The 26125-nt window shown below is 42.9% G+C and overlaps 1 protein-coding gene across 6 annotated transcripts in view; it reads right to left on the reverse strand.

Moving 5' to 3' along the window:
• The window catches only part of LOC124001310 (alpha-(1,6)-fucosyltransferase-like), a 111962-nt gene extending 86043 nt beyond the window's left edge, over positions 1 to 25919 (reverse strand). For 2 of the 6 annotated variants that reach the window (XM_046308000.1, XM_046307996.1), the window contains exon 1: positions 25759 to 25919. The gene's annotated coding sequence lies outside the window, so the exon portion shown is untranslated. Of the gene's footprint in view, positions 1 to 17441; positions 17534 to 19134; positions 19154 to 25758 lie in introns of those variants that run through there. The other 4 variants (XM_046308001.1, XM_046307997.1, XM_046307998.1 and 1 more) reach the window with 4 other exon arrangements.
• Positions 25920 to 26125: the final 206 nt, after the last annotated feature.

Genomic DNA, 26125 nt, shown 5'->3' on the forward strand with positions numbered 1-26125 from the left:
TCCTTCTGAAAGGTTCTCCCATCTCCAGAGGACTCTAGAGCTCTGACAGAGTAACCATCGGGTTCTTGGTCACCTCCCTGACCAAGGCCCTTCTCCATCAATTGCTCAGTTTGGCCGGGTCGACCAGCTCTAGGAAAAGTCTTGGTGTTTCCAAACTTCTATTTAAGAACGATGTCCACTGTGTTCTTGGGAACCTTCAATGCTGCAGATATTTTTTGGTACCCTTCCCCAGATCTGTGCCTCAACACAATTCTGTCTCGGGGCTCTACGGACAATTCCTTGGACCTAAAGGCTTAGTTTTTGCTCTGACATACTATGTGGGATCTTAAATAGACACAGGATCTTAAACACACACAGGTGTGTTCCTTTCCAAATCATGTCCAATTAATTGAATTTATCACAGGTGGACTCCAATCAAGTTGTAGAAACATCTCAAGGATGGCCAATGGAAACAGGATGCACTTGAGATCAATTTCAAGTCTCATAGCAAAGGGTCTGAATACTTATGTAAATAATGTATTTCTGTTTTTAATTTTTAATATATTAGCAAAAATGTCTAAAAACAGTTTTCACTTTGTCATTATGGGGTATTGTGTGTAGAGTTATGAGGAACATTTTTCTTGAATCCATTTGAAAGCAACGTTGTAACATAACAAAATGTAAGGGAATGGGTCCGAATACTTTCCGAATGCACTGTGTGTGTGTGTGTGTGTGTGTGTGTGTGTGTGTGTGTGTGTGTGTGTGTGTGTGTGTGTGTGTGTGTGTGTGTGTGTGTGTGTGTGTGTGTGTGTGTGTGTGTGTGTGTGTGTGTGTGTGTGTGTGTGTGTGTGTGTGTGTGTGTGTGTGTGTGTGTGTGTGTGTATCAACAAGGGTTTTTGCGTGACAGATGGTTCTCATTGGCTTCTGGGCAGAGACTCAAGTAGCAACCCAGCGACTTGGAAACTCTCATTGGTTTGAAGGCAATTCCTCCCCTATTAAGAAGACAAGAGTGTTTTTGCCAGAGATGCTTTAGCTTAGCTGAGTGGAGAGCTGAGTGGAGCAGAGCTGTGGAAGCTGGCAGACAGACAAGTTCTCTGTGTGTGTGTGTGTGTGTGTGTGTGTGTGTGTGTGTGTGTGTGTGTGTGTGTGTGTGTGTGTGTGTGTGTGTGTGTGTGTGTGTGTGTGTGTGTGTGTGTGTGTGTGTGTGTGTGTGTGTGTGTGTGTGTGTGTGTGTGTGTGCGCCAGGGTAGAAGATCAGTGTGGGATCACAGTAAAGACCTCATGGCCACACCATGCCACCACTGTGCCATCAGTACACTGCCCCCTGTGCCAGGAGACTCTGTCTCTCTCTCTCTCTCTCTCTCTCTCTCTCTCAGGGCGTCATCACTCTGTTACTTTCGAGGAGGATTTAAAACCTACAGTACACTCTGTTAAACCCTCCACTCTCTAATAGAGTGATCAACTGATTATGATTTTTCAACGCCGATACCGATAATTGGAGGACCAAAAAAATCTGATACCGATTAATTGGCCAATTTATTTATTTGTAACAATGACAATTACAACAACACTGAATGAACACTTATTTTAATTTAATATAATACATCAATAAAATCAATTTAGCCTCAAATAAATAATGAAATATGTTCAATTTGGTTTAAATAATGCAAAAACAAAGTGTTGGAGAAGAAAGTAAAAGTGCAATATGTGCCATGTAAGAAAGCTAACGTTTAAGTTCCTTGCTCAGAACATATGAAAGCTGGTGGTTCCTTTTAACATGAGTCTTCAATATTCCCAGGTAAGAAGTTTTAGGTTGTAGTTATTATAGGAATTGTAGGACTATTTCTCTCTATACTATTTGTATTTCATATACATTTGACTATTGGATGTTCTTATAGGCACTTTAGTATTGCCAGTGTAACAGTATAGCTTCCGTCCCTCTCCTCACCCCTACCTGGGCTGGAACCAGGAACACATCGACAACAGCCACCCTCGAAGCAGTGTTACCCATGCAGAGCAAATGAAACAACTACTCCAAGTCTCAGAGCGAGTGACGTTTGAAACGCTATTAGCGCGCACCCCACTAACTAGCTAGCCATTTCACATCGGTTACACCAGCCTAATCTCGGGAGTTGATAGGCTTGAAGTCATAAACAGTGCAATGCTTGGAGCATTGTGAAGAGCTGCTGGCAGTACGCACGAAAGTGGTGTTTGAATGTCAGTGTGTCAGACTGCTCTATCAAATCATAGACTTAATAATAACATAATTAACACAGAGAAATACGAATCCTTAGGTCATTAATATGGTCAAATCCGGAAACTATCATTTTGAAAACAAAACATTTATTCTTTCATTGAAATACGGAAGCATTACATATTTTATCTAATGGATGGCATCGCTAAGTCTAAATATTACTGTTACATTGCACAACCTTCAATGTTATGTCATAATTACGTAAAATTCTGGTAAATTAGTTCGCAATGAACCAGGTGGCCCAAACTGTTGCATAAACCCTGACTCTGCGTGCAATGAACGCAAGAGAAGTGACACAATTTCACCTGGTTAATATTGCCTGGATTTCTTTTAGCTAAATATGCAGGTTTAAAAATATATACTTCTGTGTATTGATTTTAAGAAAGGCATTGATGTTTATGGTTAGGTACACGTTGGAGCAACGACAGTCCTTTTTTGCGAAAGCAAAAAATTGATTATATGCAACGCAGGACACGCTAGATTATGACTGATTGATTGATTGTTTTTTATAAGATAAGTTTAATGTTAGCTAGCAACTTACCTTGGCTTCTTACTGCATTTGCGTAACAGCCAGGTGGCTAGAGCGTTGGACTAGTTAACCGTAAGGTTGCAAGACTGAGCTGACAAGGTAAAAATCTGTCGTTCTGCCCCTGAACAAGGCAGTTAACACACCGTTCCGAGGCCGTCATTGAAATGAAGAATGTGTTCTTAACTGACTTGCCAAGTTAAATAAAGGTGTAAAAAATATATATATAATAATAATAATTAAAAAATTAAATCGGCAAAATCAGAGTCCAAAAATACAGATTTCCGATTGTTATGAAAACTTGAAATCGGCCCAAATTAATCGCCCATTCCGATTAATCGGTCAACCTCTACTCTAACCCTCTACTAACACCTCCTCTACACAGTCTGAGGCCGACAACACAAAACAACAAGTAATGTATTACTGCTAACAAAAGAGGAAATGTAAGAGAATATATACATCTTGGCACTGTATAGCACACACACCAACAACAATACATCTATAATATGGCTCTAGTCGATACTCCTGAAGTGTTCAGGAGGACAGAAATTAAGGAACACCTCAGATTGTCCCAAAAACACGCTGAGGAGAGTAACAAACAGAGGGAAAGAAAGCCAATGACGAAGGAGGAGAGAGAAAGACAAAACCCAGAGAGAAGAGAGAAACCAAGTGAGTAATGGCGGAGGAATAGTACGACACCAGGAGTATCTGATGACCATCTGATCCAGTGACGAGGATTTCCATTTTACAGAAACATTTTACGGACAAGGTACTACGCAATGCAGGCAGGAGGCAGACACGCACGCGGGGGTTGAAAATGAAAGTGCCGAGGCCTCTTTATTAATTCTATTTGATCTTGGGGTAGTTGAGTGTTTGTGTGTGAACTTGATGTAGATATGAGAGAGAAGGGGGGGGCTTTTGTTTGCTGCCTGTACTGAGGGTGGGCAGTGCAACTATGGTAAACAGGACAAGGAATGCAGGCGTTAGTTCAACAGCTGAGACGAACATGGCATCCAATTACTGGGCTTCTATCTATCTCTTTCTTTCCATCTCTCTCTCTCTTGACCGAAACCAACGCAGAGCATGTAAGCAGTCTGGGAGAAGAATAAATGAGGGGATCCATTCAGATAAAGAGCACCTCTGACTCCATGAACTCAGTTTTTTAATCCCAGTAAAAATTCCCTGTATTAGGTCAGTTAGGATCACCACTTCATTTTAAGAATGTGAAATGTCAGAATAATAGTAGAGAGAATGATTTATTTCAGTATATATTTATTTCATTACATTTCCAGTGGGTCAGAAGTTTACATACACTCAATTAGTATGTGGTAGCATTGCCTTTAAAATGTTTAACTTGGGTCAAATGTTTTGGGTAGCCTTCCACAAGCTTCCCACAATAAGTTGAGTGAATTTTGGCCCATTCCTCCTGACAGAGCTGGTGTAACCGAGTCAGGTTTGTAGGCCTCCTTGCTCACACACGTTTTTTTCCAGTTCTGCCCACAAATTTTCTATAGGAGAAGGTCAATGCTTTGTGATACCACTCCAATACCTTGACTTTGTTGTCCTTAAGCCATCTTGCCACAATTTTGGAAGTATGCTTGGGGTCATTGTCCATTTGGAAGACCCATTTGCGACCAAGCTTTAACTTGCTGACTGATGGTCTTGAAATGTTGCTTCAATATATCCACATAATTTTCGCGCCTCATGATGCCATCTATTTTGTGAAGTGCACCAGTCCCTCCTGCAGCAAAGCACCCCCACAACATGATGCTGACACCCCCGTGCTTCACGGTTGGGATGGTGTTCTTCGGCTTGCAAGCCTCCCCCTTTTTCCTCCAAACATAACGATGGTCATTATGGCCAAATAGTTATATTTTTGTTTCATCAGACCAGAGGACATTTCTCCAAAAAGTACGATCTTTGTCCCCATGTGTAGTTGCAAACCGTAGTCTGGCTTTTTATGGCGGTTTTGGAGCAGTGGCTTCTTCCTTGCCGAGCGGCCTTTCAGGTTATGTCGATATAGAACTTGTTTAATTGTGGATATAGATACTTTTGTACCGGTTTCCTCCAGCATCTTCACAAGGTCCTTTGCTGTTGTTCTGGGATTTACTTGCACTTTTCTCACCAAAGTATGTTCATCTCTAGGAGACAGAACGCGTCTCCTTCCTGAGCTGTATGACGGCTGTGTGGTTCCATGGTGTTTATACTAGCGTACTATTGTTTGTACAGATGAATGTGGTACCTTCAGGCATTTGGAAATTGCTCCCAAGGATGAACCAGACTTGTGGAGGTCTACAATTTTTTTCTGAGGTCTTGGCTGATTTCTTTAGATTTTCCCATGATGTCAAGCAAAGAGGCACCGAGTTTGAAGGTAGGCCTTGAAATACATCCACAGGTACACCTCCAATTGACTCAAATTATTTCAATTATACTATCAGAAGCTTCTTAAAGCCATGACATAATTTTCTGAATATTTCCAAGCTGTTTAAAGGCACAGTCAACTTAGTGTATGTAAACTTCTGACTTCAACTATATGTATGACTGGGGGACGACGGGGGACCAGTATGAAAATAGTATGAAAATATATGAACTCACTATTACTGTAAGTCGCTCTGGATAAGAGTGTCTGCTAAATGACTTTACTGGGCTTTGTTTCAACAAGCAACATGTGCTGCTGGGAATTTCAACTTGACTGCAATGGGGATCCGTTCTGCAGCTACAGTCATTCCTTCGGATCGTATTCATCACTAGGCGCCGAACGGAAGCAAACAAACTCAAAAAACAGGGAGGGACTACCTGGGCAATAAGAAATGCTGTTTTTCTTTGTGGTTGCAAATGGCTTTACCATGCTCTGCAAAGACAAAAACAAACAGGAAAAACTGCATGTGATGTCAACATCAGATTATTGTATGACTGGGAGTCATCACGATAACCCCTGTCTCTTATCTGTACGAGGATATCTATCTGTGTATTAGGTAAACGTCATGATCCTGTTGCATAGTGCAGGGACACCATAGAGGCTCACCAACGTGGAATAGACCTTAAATTGATGTCTGTGCCCAGTGGGGAGTCACTGAGAGTGTGGAAGTTGACCAGGTTCAACCCCTCCGTTCTCCTTCCTTCTCCCTTCGTCTCTTTTGCCTCAACCAGCGCCACAACATGAACTGTCTGGCTGGCTACGACAATGTTAAGCAGACTACTGAAGATAAATTGCCTTACTATTAGCCTTAATACTAATTAAGACCATGCCAATTCCATAATGAAGACTATAGTGGGACTTTATGGTTATTAGGATTAAGACAGTAAAACACAAAGCCATCAAGACTCTGATCAGATAATCTGAGAACAGACATTCCTGTCCCCTGTATCCTGTGTCTCTGCTTAGGAATGACTCCCGCCGACTCCTGTCCCCTGTATCTCATGTCTCTGCTTAGGAACGACTCCTGTCCCCTGTATCCGGTTTGTCTGCTTAGCAACGACTCCTGTGCCCTGTATCCGGTTTCTCTGCTTAGGAAAGACTCCTGTCCCCTGTATCCGGTTTCTCTGCTTAGGAACGACTCCTGTCCCCTGTATCCGGTTTCTCTGCTTAGGAACGACTCCTGTCCTCTGTATCCGGTTTCTCTGCTTAGGAACGACTCCTGTCCCCTGTATCCGGTTTCTCTGCTTAGGAACGACTCCTGTCCCCTGTATCCGGTTTCTCTGCTTAGGAACGACTCCTGTCCTCTGTATCCGGTTTCTCTGCTTAGGAACGACTCCTGTCCCCTGTAATAATAATAATTAGGTGGGTCCTTATATTTGTCCTATTTCACACATAGTGTGTATAATACGCATGTGTGAATTGGAAATGTGTTTTTTGCATATCCCAACTCCCCCTGAGACACCCTCGGTATGTGTGTGTGTGTGTGTGTGTTTTTGGTTTTATTATCCTTAGTCAGAAAATTCTGACAAGTGGGGTCATTTCACCGGTCCCCACAAGGGAAAGGGCTATTTTAGGGGTTAAATTTATGGTCAGGGTTTTGGGGTTAAGGTTAGGGAAAATAAGGTTTTGAATGGGAATCAATCAGTTTGGTCCACACAAGAATAGTAAAACAAACATATGTGTGTGTGTCCTATGTCTTCTCTCCTAGGAGCAGCATGTGGGTAGAGAAGAATGTCTGAGCTCTGGTCAACATTACAATAACAACAGGATTCCTTCCACAACACACACTGTGTTTTAGATAAGGGAGATAGTGAGAAAGAGACAGAGAGATAGAGAAAGAGAGAGGGGGGAGAAAGAGAAAATTAGAGAACGGAGGGGAGATAGAGAGGGTGTAAAAGTGAAGAGAAAGTGCAAGAAAGAGAGACAGAGAAAGAGGGAGAGTGGGAAGAGAGCTAGCGAGAGCTAGGGAGAGTAGAATAGCACACATCACTAACCAAACAATTAATTAGCAGAGGAGTGGGGAGGGAGGGAGGGAGGGAGGGGGAGGGAGGGAGGGAGGGAGGGAGGGAGGGAGGGAGGGAGGGAGGGAGGGAGGGAGGGAGGGAGGGAGGGAGGGAGGGCTGGCTGTTTGTCTGTCTCTCCTCTGTCTCTGTCTTTTCAGCTGTCTCCCAGCCAGCCCAAGCAGTACCTTACACTCTGAAATAGCTCAGAGAAAAGATAGTGGAGGAGGAGGGGGGGAGAAAAACAGTCTTGCCTGGTGACATATGGCTGCACAGCATTCACTTTCTCTGTCATTTCCTCTGCCTCCTCCTCTTGCTGCCTCTGTCTTCGCTGACTCCTCTCTCTTCTGCCTCTTCCTCATCTATCATATCCTCTGCCGCTTCCTTACCTCTCTACCTCAGCACAGTCTGACTGTCTCAACTCAGCATTACTGAAGGGAACAACCCGAAGTATTTGTTACAAACAGTGACACTACTGGAAATGTCATTTGCAGTAAATAAAATTAATCTGTGTGTACGGCGTATGGTAATGGTACATCGTCTTAGCACAGCCTCACTCTTGTGGTTGAGAGAGAGAGGGAGAGAGAGAGCGGTGGGGGGAGAGAGAGAAGTGTTTGTTCATAGAACATAGAAAAGGGATTTTGATTCCATAAAAATAAACCACATTTGTAGTGGTTTGACCAAAATTGCTCCGTTTCAGGAAAACAGCAGCCGCAGCGGCGATAATGACAAATGGTTTTACTCATGGTGTTCCACTCAGTTGCTATAATTACAGCAGTAGTGCCTCTGGTCAAACTGAGGCCAGAGACTCCAGTTAGTCAGCGAGCCAGACAGTCTTTTCATTCAGTCAGTCACAACAGATTTGATTTAACCTTTAAAATATCCAGGAAGTCCCATTGAGGTCAGGAGACTTTTACGAAGAAGAGCTGGCATGTAATATAGTGTACCCAATCGATTAACCTGTTAATGATGGAGAAAGTACAATAAATTCAACTCCTCTCACTTTAAATCCAATTGTATTTGCGCCGAATACAACAGGTGTCGCCTTACAGCGAGAGGCAAGCCCCTAACATACAAGCCCCTTAACTTCTACACTATGAACTGGTGCAGCCGCCTGCAGTCAAACCTACTCCATCCCTCTCATCCCATGTTACTGAATCGGGTCTCCTGATTGGAGGATTACAGATTTCCTGCTGAATACCTCATTATTCTGGGAATCTTCCAACCAGGACTTCTGCAAAACCTGGGAATTTGGGGAAAGTTGCTGGAATACACATGGGAAGTAAAAATGCATGGAAGGCTCGTCACAAAAGGGCAAAATAGTCTTAAGAGTGATTGGCTAACGAACTGTAAACCACTTTAGATAACCAGCTAATCGTCCTCGCACCACTTTAACTAACTAGCTAATCTTCTTGAAATCCTCCAGCAGTGCCACGGCCTGGATGCCAGGTAACTAAGCTGAGGCACATGCCAAAGGGCATGGCACCACAGTCACACACCTGGACCTCTCTCTCTCTCTCTCTCTCTCTCTCTCTCTCTCTCTCTCTCTCTCTCTCTCTCTCTCTCTCTCTCTCTCTCTCTCTCTCTCTCTCTCTCTCTCTCTCTCTCTCTCTCTCTCACTCACTCACTCACTCACTCACTCACTCACTCACTCACTCACTCACTCACTCACTCACTCACTCACTCACACCTGGCCATCAGCACAGTACACTCATAAACAAATAAACAAGCTAGGTGACAAAAAATAAATAGATTCACGCTACTACTTCACAGGAGAGGGATTTGAACCTAATAAAAAAGATATATCAAAATTGAAGGGACTCCCGAGTGGCACAGCGGTCTAAGGCACTGCATCGCAGTGAGGCGTCACTACAGACCCTGGTTCAATCCCTGGCTGTATCGCAGCCGGCCACGACAGCGAGACCCATGAGGCGGCGCACAACTGGCCTAGGGGAGGGTTTGGCTGGCAGGAATGTCCTTGTCCCATTGTACTCTAGTGACTCCTTGTGGTGGGACCGGCGCATGCACGCTGACTTTGGTTCCTCTGACAAATTGCTGCGGCTGGCTTTCAGGTTAAGCGAGCAGTGTGTCAAGAAACAGTGCGACTTGGCAGGCCTGCGTTTCGGAGGACGCATGACTCTTGATATTCACCTCCCCCGAGACCTTACGGGAGTTGCAGTGATGGGACAAGACAGTAGCTACCAATTGGATATCACAAAACTGGAGAGAAAAACGGGTAAAAAGTAACAACAACAACAAAAAAGCCTTTTTGTGGTAGAAATGTCTTCTGGAGCATGTGAATATTCATGTGCCTTAATAGCAAATGTGTATGCCATCTGTCAACACGGTCAGTGTGAACCAGAGTGACTTGACACAACGGGCTAAACAAGCTTTCATCCACGTATACTGGTAAGATGGGTCTAGCTGCATTTTCAGATATTATGCATTTAAAATTTGGTCAGGAAGATGTTTTCATTGCAGGTTAAAGTGTACTGTTAGCTAGCTAGCGAACGTTAGCTTGCTAGCTCGCTAGCTAAGGTTACGCATATAATCTGTGTAGTAATAATATTTATATCTCAGAAACCATTTTTCATTGATAGTTAAAGACTAATGCTAGCTAACTAACATTGAACCTATTTGGTTAGCTTTAAATACCTGCAGATTCATACCACAGCATGTCATGCAAGGTGGCTAGCTATGACAATCCGTATGTACTGCATGGGTTGGGATTATGGTTAATTGTTTAGCCAGCTAGCTCGCTACCTAAATGTCTAACAAAAGGCTCCCCTTCGCCAGAAGATTACATGACCCATCAAGTTAGGCAGGTGTGTCTGGGGGGTTGTTATAGAATTTATTTCACATTACGATTGGATGGTTTAGTGAGGTCCTCCGATCGGCCCCGCTGAGGTCGGTCACGGCCCTGGCGGAGCGCCGAGAAGACGATCAAACTTGACTATCTAGAGGAAGTAAAAGTCGTAACAAGGTTTCCGTAGGTGAACCTGCGGAAGGATCATTAATTTAGACAAGCATCATCTAATAATTATAAAATATGTATAAAAAACGAAAATCTGGAAACTTTTGATACTGCTACTACGCCAAGTAACTATTTCACTGTACTGTTTACACCTGTACATGTGACAAATCAAATTGTATTTGATATAGTATGTGTTTACTAGATACGGTAATGTGAAGAACAGCATGACCTGTACAAAAGCCAGGTTAGGATATAGGCCAAAATTTATTTTTACTACTACTTTTTGCTACTACTTTCACCACTTTTAGTCTTTAAATCTTTGGTTGTTTACTACACTACCAAACTCACTCTGTTTAGCACACAAACCAATGTAAATGCTTAAAGAGATTGGTGTGAACCATGCTGAATGGGTGTAAGACAAAGAAGAGCTCTCCAGTAGGTGTATCAAAACAGTCAAGGGACATTTTCAACAACAACAAAAAACACCATTTAAAAATGTTGCTACATAAGACCGATATGTGAGACGGTGGGTCACAAATGGAAAAGAGATAAACAACACATGACAAGCCTGGAAACCAAGACAACCCATGCTATTGTATATAGACCATGTCTTAGGCATTGAACATCAGTAAATATGTCAAATTATATCTACCTGTCTTTGCAGCTATGTTTGTAGCTGTCCAAAGGTGGTGGGGCAGAGAGTAAAGACAGAGTGAGTGAGAGTTGAGAGAGAGCAGAGAAAGGGCAGAGAGTCAGAGGAGGAGTATTTAAGGACCAGTGGCCTGGCTTTGGCTTTGAGGGCAATGAAAGAGAGCGAAAGAGCAATAGAAAGGGAGAGAGAAAGTGAAACCTACATGAGACAGACACGAACGGAAGAGAGAAACTCAGACTACAGGCGGTGGAGGTTGTGCTTCCTCTCTGTCTACTCTGTACTGACAGACACTCAAGGCTAGAGACTTTCCTGTTGAACTGCCTGAGCTTCCTGTGGGCTCTGACCCTTGTCTCCCCTCTGTTGGATCTCTGTCTCTTCACTCAAATCTCTGAGAGCCACAGCCATCAGAAAAAAAGATGGAAGGGACAGGCAGGGCCCAGTCAACTGCAACTGGCTAGCTCCAGAGCTCTGACCCAGCACTCTGCAACACACAATCACCACAGTACAGTCCAGTCCAGTCAGCTGGGGATATGTGGGATGGATGATGGACACATTCTCTACACTGAACACAATGATGTTCAAAGGGAGTCAGCACTTCGACAAACACTTTTAGGGTGTGCGTCAACTTATGCCTTTTAAAGGGATAGTTTGACATTTTGGCCCTTTTTTATTTACCCAGTCAGATGAACTCATGGATAAGAATGTGTATGCCTCCGAGTCCAGTATGAAGGAAGGTAGAGGTGGATCCTGTAACCATTGCCGACTAGCGTCAGCACAATGACTAGAAGTCGACAGGAGAAGCTTGCATGCGGCAAGAAACATACCAATTATTTCCATGAGTTCATGTGACTCTGGGTAAGTAGAAAAAAGTACTTCACTCTGCTCAGCAAACAAACTAAAACATTCTTGATACAGTATGTTGTCAAACTGGGAGTGTGGGACCATTACACACTCATAGTAGACAGAGCATGTATAGAAGAGAACTGTGCTACTGTGCTGTGTAGGCAGGCTATAAATCGGTGCTGTTAAAATGTAATAAAATAAAAACGTTCAATTATGTTATCAAAATGGGACTTCCCACTACAGACAAGAGTAGAGAGAGAGCATGTACTGTAGAGTTGGCTACGGTGCTACTGTAACTGAAGGTCTATAATATAGTAGTCTACTGTACTACTGTGAGGTAGGTGAAAGTGGAAGAATCAGCGGTTGGTGAAATCCAATCAGGCCAATCCAGTCATATCCTGAAGAATCCTCTTAGTGGAGAAATCCCCTGTTCCTGCTCTACAGGTGTAACCATGACACTGTTGCACACAGGGCATTGACCTATTGGGCAGATACACACACTCTCTTACACACACACACACACACACACACACACACACACACACACACACACACACACACACACACACACACACACACACACACACACACACACACACACACACACACACACACACACACACACACACACACACACACACACACACACACACACACACACGCACACACGCACACACACACACGCACACACGCACACGCACACACGCAAGCGCACACAGTCATAGAACATGAGAATTGTATTGAATCTGACAGATCACACTTCCAGTAGCCTCTCCCAAGTCCCCAACAACATGCTCTGGTTTTCAGGGGAAATGGAAAGGCACCCTGTGACGAGCTAACCAGCTAGCACTCTTGAGAAACAAGATTATCTGGTCAAGATTGAATTCTTTGGCCTGAATGCCAAGCCTCACATCTGGAAGAAACCTGGCACGATCCCTATGGTGAAGCACGGTGGTGACAGAATCATGTTGTGGGGATGTTTTTCAGCGGCAGGGACTGGGAGACTAGTCAGGATCAAGGGAAAGATGAATGAAGCAGGGTACAGAGAGACCATTGATGAAAACTGCTCTAGGGTGCACAATAACTGTTTGTCGGGAGCTTCATGAAATTAGTTTCTATGGCTGAGTAGCCGCACACAAGCCTAAGATAACCATGTTCAATGTCAAGCGTCGGCTGGAGTGGTGTAAAGCTCGCCACGATTAGACTCCGGAGCAGTGGAAACACATCCCATGGAGTGATGAATCATGCTTCAACCAGCTAAATATATCATCTGACCATGGGTCTTGAAGTCTAAAAATACAATTTGATTTGATTTAGTGCATTCAGAAAGTATTCAGACCCCTTCCCCTTTTCTACTTTTTGTTATGTTACAGCCTCATTCTAAAACGGATTAAATAAAAAAATGTCCTCATCAATACCCCATAATGACAATGCGAAAACAAGTTTAGACATTATTTGTAAATGTATTGCCAATACAAAACAGAAATACCTTATTTATAGAAGTTTTCAGACCCTTTGCTATGAGACTCAAAATTGATATCAGGTGCATGCTGTTTCCATTGATCATCACTGAGATGTGGACTCCAATCAAGTTGTAGAAACCTGGGGTAATTTCAATTAAATGGACATGATTTGGAAAAGCACACACCTGTCCATATAAGGTCCCACAGTTGACAGTGCTTGCCAGAGCAAAAACCAAGCCATGAGGTCGAAAGGAATTATCGTAGAGCTCCGACACAGGATTGTATCGAGACACAGATCTGGGGAAGGGTACCAAAACATTTCTGCAGCATTGAAGGTCCCTAAGAACACAGTGGCCTTCATCACTCATAAATTAAACAAGTTTCTAACCACCAAGACTCTTCCTAGAGCTGGCCAAATCAGGAGAGAAGGGCCTGGTCAGTGAGGTGATCAAGAACCCGATGGTCACTCTGACAGAGCTCTAGAGTTGCTCTGTGGAGATGGGAGAACCTTCCAGAAGGACAACCATCTCTGCAGCACACCACCAATATTTTTTATTTTTTTATTTCACCTTTATTTAACCAGGTAGGCCAGTTGAGAACAAGTTCTCATTTACAACTGCGACCTGGCCAAGATATAGCAAAGCAGTGCAACAAAAACAACAACACAGTTACATATAAACAAACGTACAGTCAATAAGACAATAGAAAATAAAAATCTATGGAGAGTGTGTGCAAATGTAGAAGAGTAGGCAGGTAGGCAATAAATAGGCTATAGAGGCGAATTAATTACAATTTAGCATTAACACTGGAGTGATATACGTGCAGATGATGATGTACAAGTAGAGATACTGGGATGCAAAAGAGCAAGAGGGTAAGTAATAATATGGGGATGAGGTAGTTGGGTGTGCTATTTACAGAGTGGCTGTGTACAGGTACAGTGATTGGTAAGCTGCTCTGACAGCTGATGCTTAAATTTAGAGAGAGAGATATAAGACTCCAGTTTCAGAGATTTTTGGCGGCCAAAAGAAGTGTTGGCTTTGGGGACGACCAGTGCAATATACCTGCTGGAGCGCGTGCTATGGGTGGGTGTTGCTGTGGTGACCAGTCAGCTGAGATAAGGCGGAGCTTTACCTAGCAAAGACTTATAGATGACCTGGAGCCAGTGGGTTTGGCAATGGATATGTAGTGAAGGCCAGTCATCGAGAGCATACAGGTCGCAGTGGTGGATAGTATATCCGCGTGTTGGGGGCTATTTTGTAAATGACATCACCGAAGTCAAGGATCGGTAGGATAGTCAGTTTTACGAGGGTATGTTTGGCAGCATGAGTGAAGGAGGCTTTGTTGCGAAATAGGAAGCCGATTCCAGATCTAATTTTGGATTGGAGATGCTTAATGTGAGTCTGGAAGGAGAGTTTACAGTCTAACCAGACACCTAGGTATTTGTAGTTGTCCACATATTCTAGGTCAGAACTGTCCAGAGTAGTGATGCTAGTAGGGCAGGAGGGTGCGGGCAGCAATCAGTTGAAGAGCATGCACTTAGTTTTTCTAGCATTTAAAAGCAGATGGAGCCCACGGAAGGAGTGTTGTATGGCGTTGAAGCTTGTTTGGAGGTTTGTTAGCACAGTGTCCAAAGAAGGGCCAGATGTACAAAGAATGGTGCCGTCTACGTAGAGGTGGATCAGAGAATCACCAGCAGCAAAAGCGACATCATTGATATGCACCCCCATAGAGACTGCCAAAGGTACGGACAACAGGCCCTCCGATTTGACACACTGAACTCTATCTGAGAAGTAGTTGGTGAACTAGGTGAGGCAGTCATTTGAGAAACCAAGGCTATTGAGTCTGCCAATAAGATTGCAGTGATTGACAGAGTCGAAAGCCTTGGCAGGTCGATAAAGATGGCTGTACAGTACTGTCTTTTATCGATGGCGGTTATGATATTGTTTAGGACCTTGAGTGTGGCTGAGGTGCACCTGTAACTAGCTCGAAACCAGATTGCATAGTGGAGAAGGTACGGTGGGATCTGTTAATTAAATTTAATTTCGAAGATTTTAGAAAGGCAGGGCAGGATGGATATAGGTCTATAACAGTTCGGGTCTAGAGTGTCTCCCCCCTTTCAAGAGGGGGATGACCGCGGCAGCTTTCCAATCTTTGGGGATCTCAGATGATATGAAAGAAAGGTTGAATAGGCTAGTAATAGGGGTTGCAACAATGGAGGCGGAACATTTTTAGGAAGAGCATCAGCCGTCTGGATTTGGGTGAAGGAGAAGCGGGGGGTTGCTGCAGGGGGTGCTGAGATGCTGGCTGGGGTAGGGTAGCCAGGTGGAAAGCATGGCCAGCCGTAGAATTTTTTTTTTTTTAAATGATCGATTATCGTAGATGTAAAATCGTGGTGACAGTGTTTCCTATCCTCAGCGCAGTGGGCAGCTGGAAGGAGGTGCTCTTGTTCTCCATGGACTTTACAGTGTCCCAAAACTTTTTGAAATTAGTGCTACAGGAAGCAAATATCTGTTTGAAGAAGCTAGCCTTAGCTTTCCTAAATGACTGAGTGTATTTGTTCCTGACTTCCCTGGAAAGGTGCATATCACGGGGCTATTCAATGGTAATGCAGAATGCCACAGGATGTTTTTGTGCTGGTCAAGGGAAGTCAAGTCTGGGGTGAACCAAGGGCTATATCTGTTCTTAGTTCAACATTTTTTGAAAGGGGCATGCTAATATAAGATGGAGAGGAAAGCACTTTTGAAGAGCAACCAGCCATCCTCTAGTGACGGGATGACGTCAATATCCTTCCAGGATACCCGGGCCAGGTCGATTAGAAAGGCCTGCTCGCTGAAGTGTTTTAGGGTGCGTTGACAGAGATGAGGGGTGGTCGTTTGACCGCGGAGCCATTACGCATGCAGGCAATGAAGCAGTGATCGCTGAGATCCTGGTTGAAGACAGCAGACGTGTATTTAGAGGGCAAGTTGGGCAGGATGATATCTAAGAGGGTGCCCATGGTTACGAATTTAGGGTTGTACCTGGGAGATTCCTTGATAATGTGTGAGATTGAGGGCATCTAGCTTAGATTGTAGGATGGCCGGGGTGTTAAGCATGTCCTAGTTTAGGTCACCTAGCAGTGCGAACTCTGAACATAGATGTGGGGCAATCAATTCACATATGGTGTCCAGTGCACAGCTGGGGGCTGAAAGGGGTCTATAACAAGCGGCAACGGTGAGAAACTTGTTTCTGGAAAGGTGGATTTTTTAAAAGTAGAAGCTTGAACTGTTTGGATTCAGACCTGGATAGTATGACAGAACTCTGCAGGCTATCTCTGCAGTAGATTGCAACTCCACCCCCTTTGGCAGTTCTATCTTGTCGGAAAATGTTAAAGTTATGGATGGAAATTTCTGGATTTTTGGAGGCCTTCCTAAGCCAGGATTCAGACACGGCTAGGACATCCGGGTTGGCGGAGTGTGCTAAAGCGGTGAAAAAAACAAACTTCGAGAGGAGGCTTCTAATGTTAACATGCATGAAACCAAGGTTTTTACGGTTACAGAAGTCAACAAATGAGAGCGCCTGGGGAATGGGAGTGATGCGGGGGGCTGCAGGGCCTGGGTTAACCTCTACATCACCAGAGGAACAGAGAAGGAGTAGGATAAGGGTACGGCTAAAGGCTAAAGGTTAAAGGCTAACAGGACAACGGCCCTAAGCACAAAGCCAAGACAATGCACGAGTGGCTTCGGGACAAGTCTCTGAATGTCCTTGAGTGGCCCAGCCAGAACCCGAATTTGAACCCGATCAAACATACCTTGAGAGAGCTGTGCAGCAACGTTCCCATCAAACCTGACAGAGCATGAGAGGATATGGAGACATGAATGTTGTGTCATGTCAAAGCAGAGGTTGTGCTCTTTTAAACTAAGTCAACTTGTAATCTTCATTTGTTCTTTTAATTTGTTATTTTTGAGCCATGTCTGTTTGTTTGTTTGAAATGTGTGAGAAGATTAGCTTTAGCTTGAAAATGCTCAGTAATCTACACCAGCATTCAAAAATTCTATTGGGTTCTAAAGGTTTAAATTATTCTTATTATTGTAATTCTTTTGACACACAAAACTATTCAGGCAACATGGATCTTCATCCATCGGGGAATTGAATGTCTCAGAAGCTTGATCTTATCATCTAGCCACTAAGTTAGCAAGTTAGCAAACCAAATGCACAGCTGGAGCCCTAAGCTGGATATAATTGATTTGCCACATTTTAGACAGTTAACTTACAGCTAGCTATAAGCAGTAGTGTAGCACGCACGCCCGCAGCCCTCGCAAAGCGGGGGGCCGGGGCAGTACTGAAAATCATACCTTCGGTATATATGGTATATCGCCTAAAGAACATCATCCGAACCCTCTCACGGCAGGGGACATAAATATTATGTCAATTTAAATTTCATCCCGATGCCTTTCTTCCAACTTCCGTCAATTTGAATAAGCTCTCTCTCTCCCTTTGGCCATGCGTGACTGTGAGGTGACTGTTATGAGTGAGTTTCCCTCTCTCTCTCCTCTGTGTCGACTGTCCAAGTCTTACCCCTGGGGACTCTGAAGGGGGGGGGGCGCTCTGTTTGACCAAGCGTGTCTAGGAAAGTCACACACACACACAGTTTTTTGAGTATGAGGACTGAGTAGTACACGAGCTGCAAGCTCCTGGCCTGTTTGCCTGCCTGTAAATGCATGCAGTAAAACCTGCATGCATTTCTTTATGTAGTCAAATAAATGAAGAAGTGCCAGTCTGCGCAGGAGCAGGTCATATGAGGACTGTTGTTCTATTCCCCTTTCGGTGCCTGGTAATGTCAGAGCAGAGCTGCTTCCAGGCAGCTGCATGAAGGACGCTTCACATTGACTTCGTCCCAAATGGCACCCTATTCCCTATATTATGCACTACTTTTTTACCAGAGCCCTGGTCAAACATAGTGCACTAAATACGGAATAGGGTGCCATTCGGGATGCAGTTTTGACTCCACACTGCAGCCAGGGAGAGAGAGAGATTTATTTATAGCTGATCAAAAGTCCCTGTTGGGCTGTGGGCACTGTGACGGTCAGGACCGATGGGGACAACTACACTGACTGTCTACGCACGCACGCACACACGGGTCTCTTGTAAGATGAGGCATGATGGCTCGATCATCTCTGCTTTCTCTGCATGAATAATACAGATGCCAAGATTGGGCTTGGTGAGGTTTCACCACATCTTACTGGGCAGAAAGAGAGAAAGAGTGAGTCCCCCAGTTACAATCTTGATGATGTTTATTTTAATTATGGTTTTATTGTAAATGTATCACTTAATCTCCAAAGTACACTTTGGCAATATGTACATTGTTACATCATGCCAATAATGCAAATGGAATAGAATTGAAGTTGAGAGAGCGAGAGCGTTCATCATGTGTAAAGCATTGTGCGCTACCAATAGGGTCACTGCCAGAGATCCAGCCTGTGTGATTAGCCCCTCCCTCTCTGTCACTTCTCAGTTTGTCATCCATCACACATACACACACCAACCTCTCTTCCTCTTACACTTCATACAAAATCACCTGTTACGAGAGATTTTCTCTAGTCGAACAGAAAGAAAGGAAAAGCGACACTATCATTAAAACTAATCAGCACTTCTTTATTCCTGCCTTTTTGCCGGCATCGCCATGGAAACCCACTGAGAGCTGTCACTGGATATCGACAACATTGGAACATTGGAAAGGAGGATGTGGAGGCAGAGAGATAAGAGGGGAGAGAGGGGGGGTATGAAAGAGAAAAATAAAGAGACAGAGGGGGGATGGAGAGGGAGGGAGAGAGGGGGGTAGAGAAAGAGAGAAATAAAGAGAGAAGAGTAAGAGTCTAACGGAGTGTGTGTAAGGGGGGTTTGTATAGTTAAGGCTCCCTGAAGCGTTGTCAATCAAAACCACCTCATTGAACTGTCAATTGATGATCTCTAAGATTTCCAATGCAATCAGTAGTAATTACCAATACTTCCTTTCGCAACATATTCCGTTATGGTTAATCAGCTTACTTTTGCCAATATGAGAGAATATAGAGGCTTCTCCGTTACAGCAGTCAACACGGGTGCATTTCACCTGGCAACAATCCACCGAGGCTCAGGTACTGTAGATGTCCTCTATTCTATTCCCGGTAACCCTGTGTGGAACACACCTTGAAAGATAAGTATCAGCAGCAATTCCCCAGCTATAGCAGAACACCCTTTAGAGTCACACCACGGTCACAAGTTAATGTTTTACCTCTGTCCATTCAATGACTAACATAGCCAAGCCCACACACCATCCCTCCATCCAGTCATAAAATATATGGACTCGTCGTCAGCAAAGTTAAGATGGCACAGGAGCTTCTCCCAGTGAGAATACATGACAACATACTTTTAACACAGCCCTCCAATAGGTCTTACAATCCTGCTCTACTATGTTCAGTGGAGCAGTGGAGGAGAAGCGAAAAGGATCAGAGGACCAATATGCAGCGTGGTAAGTGTCCATGGTTCTTTTTAATACGTAAAGGTACACATGAACAACTGACTACAAAAACAAGAAATGTGAAAAACCCCAAACAGTCCTATCTGGTGCAGACACAGAGAGAGGAACAATCACCCACAAACAAACAGTGCAACCCAGGCTACCTAAGTATGATTCTCAATCAGAGACAACTAATGACGCCTGCCTCTGATTGAGAACCATACTAGGCCGAAACATAGAAATCCCAAATCATAGAAAATCATAGACTGCCCACCCAACTCACGCCCTGACCATACTAAATAAATACAAAGGAAATAAAGGTCAGAACGTGACATTGGCTCCCTATTTAAAAAGAAGGTAGAGAACAAGCTATGAAGGAATAATACTGGAGTTTTGTTGCAGGTTAAGCAAACTAGCAAAAAAATAACATTACGATATTGTCAAAACAATACGATATATCGTCAAAAATAATATACCAAAATGTAACTGCATAGATTTTTGCCTCATTGGTAATGTTGTAGAGGATAGATAACACAAGTCTCCATGGTAATGTTTGACAAACAAACACTTTGACAGGTTTACAGACTTTTACAGCTAACCCAAACAAGATGTGTTACATTTCAGCTACCCTACCCCAGAGACACCAGAGCTCGTTCCTACAACAAACATGGTGTTTTCAACTTTCCAGAATAGAACAGAACAAGGACATGGAAAATAAAATGTATTTGCTGGTCTATTGTTACAACTCAATTCACTCATGCTTACTCACAAACAAAGCTTACTGAGCCTCCAAGTAATAGGTAACATGAGTATTCAATTTGCGAACTAGGCAAAAAGGCAACAATGGCCTCTTGGACCTCTGCTATCTTATCTACATGAAATGTAGACCAGGCTATAAGACAGACATGTTAGATAACACAGTGAACAGTGCCAGAATGCACATACCCTGGGCTCAGATCAAAATACTATAGGAAACAAACAACAAGGGGATATAAAGAAGACCATTCATTGTCAAAGTTTCAGCCTGCGGCTATAAGTCACTGCAGCTGTAGGTCACAAACACTTCATACGGATCATGGACCTCATACAGGTGGTTAAAGTGTGATCATATCTGGAACGTGACAACTAGGGGTGTGCCGACATGGCCAGAATTGTACTGGTAATCTTATCTGTAAATTGACAGTTGATAGTCAGATAGGATGATAGTCGTGATGAAAAAAAAAAGAAGCAAATGTTCTAATATGCCTAAGTAGATGTTGGCAAAAATATATATCTCCCTGCACATGTATAGACCAAACAAGCTGCAGATTAAGTGCCATGGAGGGGTGTGTGTGTCTGGCCTGTGTCTCCTCAACTTGCAGCGGGCAGAATGCGCATCGATGTTTCATTTCTTCTTCCATACCCTCACCCCGCTTGTTAGATATTATGCACATTGATAGCGTGATAGCAAACGTCCTTGCCATTTCATTTAGCACAGCAGCAGGCTAAAAGGAGGCAGCAGCAGTCTCAATGACCAGACCGAAAAAGAGAAGTGAAAGTGATTGGGTGAAATGATGAAGTGAGAAGACAGAGAAATACAGCCTCAGAGCAGCACGATCAATGCACAGCCCGCCCTCGTCTTTACAGACAAGCACACTAGCCAGTTTACTTATTTACACTCCGTAGCAACTCACTTGACTGACTGGCATTAGAAAGATGCTGGCTGGCATTCGAAAATGTATATATATATTTATTTATTTATTTTCTCCACAGATAAATACCAAAAATACTCGGATTATAATCGTATCCAAAAAATTGCCCGTAACCGTTACGATACTCGTTTTGTCTGACTATTTGGCACACATCTAATAACAACTAACACTTTTGGGGCACACAGGTGATCGCATAAACATTTCCGGAAACCAAGGCTTCAATCAACCCAAGCCCAGGCTGATGGAAACAACAGACAAAGCTATCATTAACATACTTGTAGAGTATGTTATTCTGTGTGTGGTTGTTTCTGGTTGTTGCCAGGTACTCCTGTTGACACTCAAGATGACTGATGTTTTTGTGCTGACTGTTGAGGTGTGGTGGAGTGACAGGTACTGCAGTGTCTCTATGGACTCTACATTGTTAAAACGAATAATGTCATCATATTACAGTTGAATTCGGAGGTTTACATACACCTTAGCCAAGTACATTTAAACTCAGTTTTTCACAATTCCTGACATTTAAATCTAGTAAAAATTCCCTGTCTTAGGTCAGTTAGGATCACCACTTTATTTTAAGAATGTGAAATGTCAGAATAATAGTAGAGAGAATTATTTATTTCAGCTTTTATTTCTTTCATCACATTCCCAGTGGGTCAGAAGTTTACATACTCATACTCAATGCTACCAAATTAGTATTTGGTAGCATTGCCTTTAAATTGTTTAACTTGGGTCAAACGTTTCAGGTATCCTTCCACAAGCTTCCCAAAATAAGTTGGGTGAATTTTGGCCCATTCTTCCTGACAGAGTTGGTGTAACTGAGTCAGGTTTGTAGGCCTCCTTGCTCACACACTTTTTCAGTTGTGCCCACACATTTTCTGTAGGATGGAGGTCAGGGGCTTTGTGACGGCCACTCCAATACCTTGACTTTGTTGTCCTTAAGCCATTTTGCCACAACTTTGGAAGTATGCTTGGGGTCATTGTCCATTTGGAAGACCCATTTGAGAACAAGCTTCACCTGATGTCTTGAGATGTTGCTTCAATATATCCACGTAATTTTCCGACCTCATGATGCCATTTATTTTGTGAAGTGCACCAGTCCCTCCTGCAGCAAAGCACCCCCACAACATGATGCTGCCACCCCCGTGCTTCACAGTTGGGATGGTGTTCTTCGGCTTGCAAGCCTCCCCCTTTTTCCTCCAAACCTAACAATGGTTATTATGGCCAAACAGTTCTATTTTTGTTTCATGAGAACAGATGACATTTCACCAAAAAGTACGATATTTGTCCCCATGTGCAGTTGCAAACCGCAGGCTGGCTTTTTTTATGGTGAATTTGCTGAGAGGCCTTTCGGGTTATCTCGACATAGGACTTGTTTTACTGTGTTTTACTGTGGATATAGATACGTTTGTACCTGTTTCCTCCAAGCATTTGATTGATTGATTTGCACTTTTCGCACAAAAGTACATTCATCTCTAAGAGACAGAACGCACCTCCTTCCTGAGCGGTATGAAGGCTGCGTGGTCCCATGGTGTTTATACCTGCGTATTATTGTTTGTACAGATGAATGTGGTACCTTCAGGCGTTTGGAAATTCCTCCCAAGGATGAACCAGAGTTGTGGAGGTCTTGGCTGATTTCTTTAGATTTTCCCATGATGTCAAGAAAAGAGGCACTGAGTTTGAAGGTAGGCCTTGAAATACATCCACAGGTACACCTCCAATTGACTCAAATTATGTAAATTAGCCTATTAGAAGCTTCTAAAGCCATGACATCATTTTCTGGAATTTTCCAAGCTGTTTAAAGGCAGAGTCAACTTAGTGTGTGTAAACATCTGACCCACTGGAATTGTGATACAGTGAATTATAAGTTAAATAATCTGTCTGTAAACAATTATTGGAAAAATGACTTGCGTCATGCACAAAGTAGATGTCCTAACCGACTTGCCAAAACTATAGGTTGTTACAAGACATTTGTGGAGTGGTTGAAAAACAAGTTTTAATGACTCCAACCTAAGTGTATGTAAACTTCTGGATTCAACTGTATATATATATATATATATATATATATATATATATATATATATATATATATATATATATATATATATATCATATAGCTTATCCCTTTACATGTTTATCATTTGGAGGACCTGTTCAAGTGTAATGTTTTGAAAGGAAGTGATCCTAAATCTCAATAACATAAAAGCTTTTCTAGTATGAACACAATGGGGGCAGTGGCTACTTCAACAAAGCACAATATTAAATTCCTGCAAGTGTTGGATAGCAGGAGAGCACTCGCATCAAATGAATTATTACTGTTAGTTATACAGCTCTCCTGGCCTAATTGCAGGTTGACGCCTATTGTCATGAGTCTTGCCCTGGAGGCAGAACTGAGCGGTTTCTGCTAGATGGGCGAGCTGCAATGTCAAAATGGCCTATATCATAAAAAATGTAGGAAAACAAAAATGTGCTTTTTAGTCTTAATTTAAGTTAGCAGCGTGTCGGATCTGAAGTTGACCACTGTTTTGTTACTGAGAATTTTCTTGCAGTGGTTTTGAGTTTTAAAAAGGCTTCTATAGTTTGTCAATTCCACTTTGGAATTTCAGAATTGACTCGCCCTAACCAAAAATGTATCAACCCGACAAAAATGTCCATCAATTATGATCCATATAATAATTCACATGTCCTGTTGCTGTAGGATTATTCTTCTGCTGTCAAAAACTGGCTCAAATTAAGATCCCACATCTGTAACACATGTGAAACATGATTATAAATCTAGCATGAAGAGTCTTCATCAGTCTTCTATTGCCTACAGGGATAAATTAAACTGTTTACGTGGTAGGCCTACAGTAGTCCTTTGATATGCTTATAGCAATTACTATAGTATCCATGATGTCCACTACACATACTTAGAACAATTCAAATAAGGTGAAAGGTGAGAGACACTGTTGTCTCTCAACCATCCCGTCCTCTCGCCTTCCCTTGACTTGAATATGTAAGATGATTTATTTAAAAATAACTAATTGTGAAACCTTAAAATCAGAATGTGGTGGTAGCCTGTCATCGCTGTAGTTTTACTTCATGAATTATGTCTGTAACGTGGCAGAGAGAATCGTAACATGGAAATTGTAATTCAAGATTCATGAATTGGCCAATTGTGCATACAAAGGCCTTGTTAATATAATTCAACTTTGTGCAATCACCCCAAACAGAGGACAAGACGAGACATTCACATTACATAGCTCATAATTACTGTACGCTTGGCAAAGCAGGTCATTTGAATTAGCGGAATACCATCTAAATTCTCTAAGACAAATGAAGCTGTGAAATGCTATCATATCTTTATAGTCGTAGCACATCAATAACGTGAAATGGTCAAAATTGTAGCATTAAAGACCTAATACTACTATAATAGCCCTGCTGCTACTAGATTATACTATTCACACAGTAATGTATCAGGATTCATGGGTCATTCTAGGGCTATTATCCCACAGATGGCCCAGGCAGGTTGACTGGGCTCCAGTCCCTAGTTGCATGTTTACATCTCAAGACGTCCTATTTCCGATCCACCAGCTGTGAGCCAATGTTGGCCATAACCGGCTACAGGGTTTTCATTGAGTTCAAAAGGGAAGTCTGTAAGGTGTGCACAAGCAAATAGACCTATCAGCAGTATCTTTTTATACTATGCCTACTGTGGTATGTGGTAACTGTAGTCAAGAAATAAAAACACGAGAGAACACATAATAATGCGAAACATAATTTGCATAGCATGATTACGGAGTTGAGCCGAAAACTAAACGTAAACAATGTACACATTGTGTGTGTGTGCGTGTGTTATACGCGTATTACTGAACTATTTTGTTTATGCTGGATCATCTGCACAAAAACAACAGAATGCATATCCAAAATGAGGTTTGCTTCTTTTCATCAGCTTCAACCAATGTCTGAAAAAATAGCGTGGCTGCTCAAGATGAGTTTTGATTCGACACAGCACGATGGACAAGGGAGCAGCCACCGACGCAAGCTGACTTCACAAAATAACAGTCGATATAGCCACAGAAAACATTGGCTAAGTATTTCGTTTGTTTATAAGAAAGCTTCACAAATGTGAGCGCTTTCTTTCAACACAGCACTCATTTTAGAGGTAAAATGGGAGAGAAATCGCAGTTTATTGTCCCTGCCTGGCGTCTGAATTGTCGCTGTCATACTTTATACACTTTTAACATAACCTTTGTGCACATAGTAGCAAAAATTAAGGAATGAACCTCCGACAAATTCCTATGCACAAACGCCTTTGAATTTGAAAAGGACGACAGGAATTCTAACGGAGCCTCGTTCGTGAATCCCTGCCCGCTATTTTGTTACCTCTCGGCTGCGGTCGAAGCAGGCAAATAGCAACAGGCCAGGGATGGAGGGATAAAGGAATCGGCGCAGACACACATTCCTATTCGTTTTCTGCACACACAGTAAGGAAAAATGTCTTACCGGGCTTTACCTCATAAAGCTTGGATTTCTTCAAGGTCTATTTTCTGCCTGAGGATGATGCTTTAAGTTGTTAAGCTGTCTGAAGACTGAAAGGCGGAAACAGGAACTGGGAAGGGAGACTGCTACGCGAGCCCGAGTAGTCACTCCGCTCTGCTTGGCCTCTACTGGGGCTACTTGAATTGACACAGGGCTGCATTGCGCATGCTTGAGTCACTTCAATGAGCAGTTTCGAGCCGCACACAGTCTTCTGATGCGTTGTTATTTTCCACGTTTGAACCTATTGAACGAAATTGTCTTCTACACCTTTTTTTATATGGGGGTATTTGATATTACCTGAATAGAAGTGGATATTGAACAGATCAATTCG

This window comes from Oncorhynchus gorbuscha, linkage group LG17 (assembly GCF_021184085.1).
Source record: "Oncorhynchus gorbuscha isolate QuinsamMale2020 ecotype Even-year linkage group LG17, OgorEven_v1.0, whole genome shotgun sequence".
Taxonomy (NCBI): domain Eukaryota; kingdom Metazoa; phylum Chordata; class Actinopteri; order Salmoniformes; family Salmonidae; genus Oncorhynchus; species Oncorhynchus gorbuscha.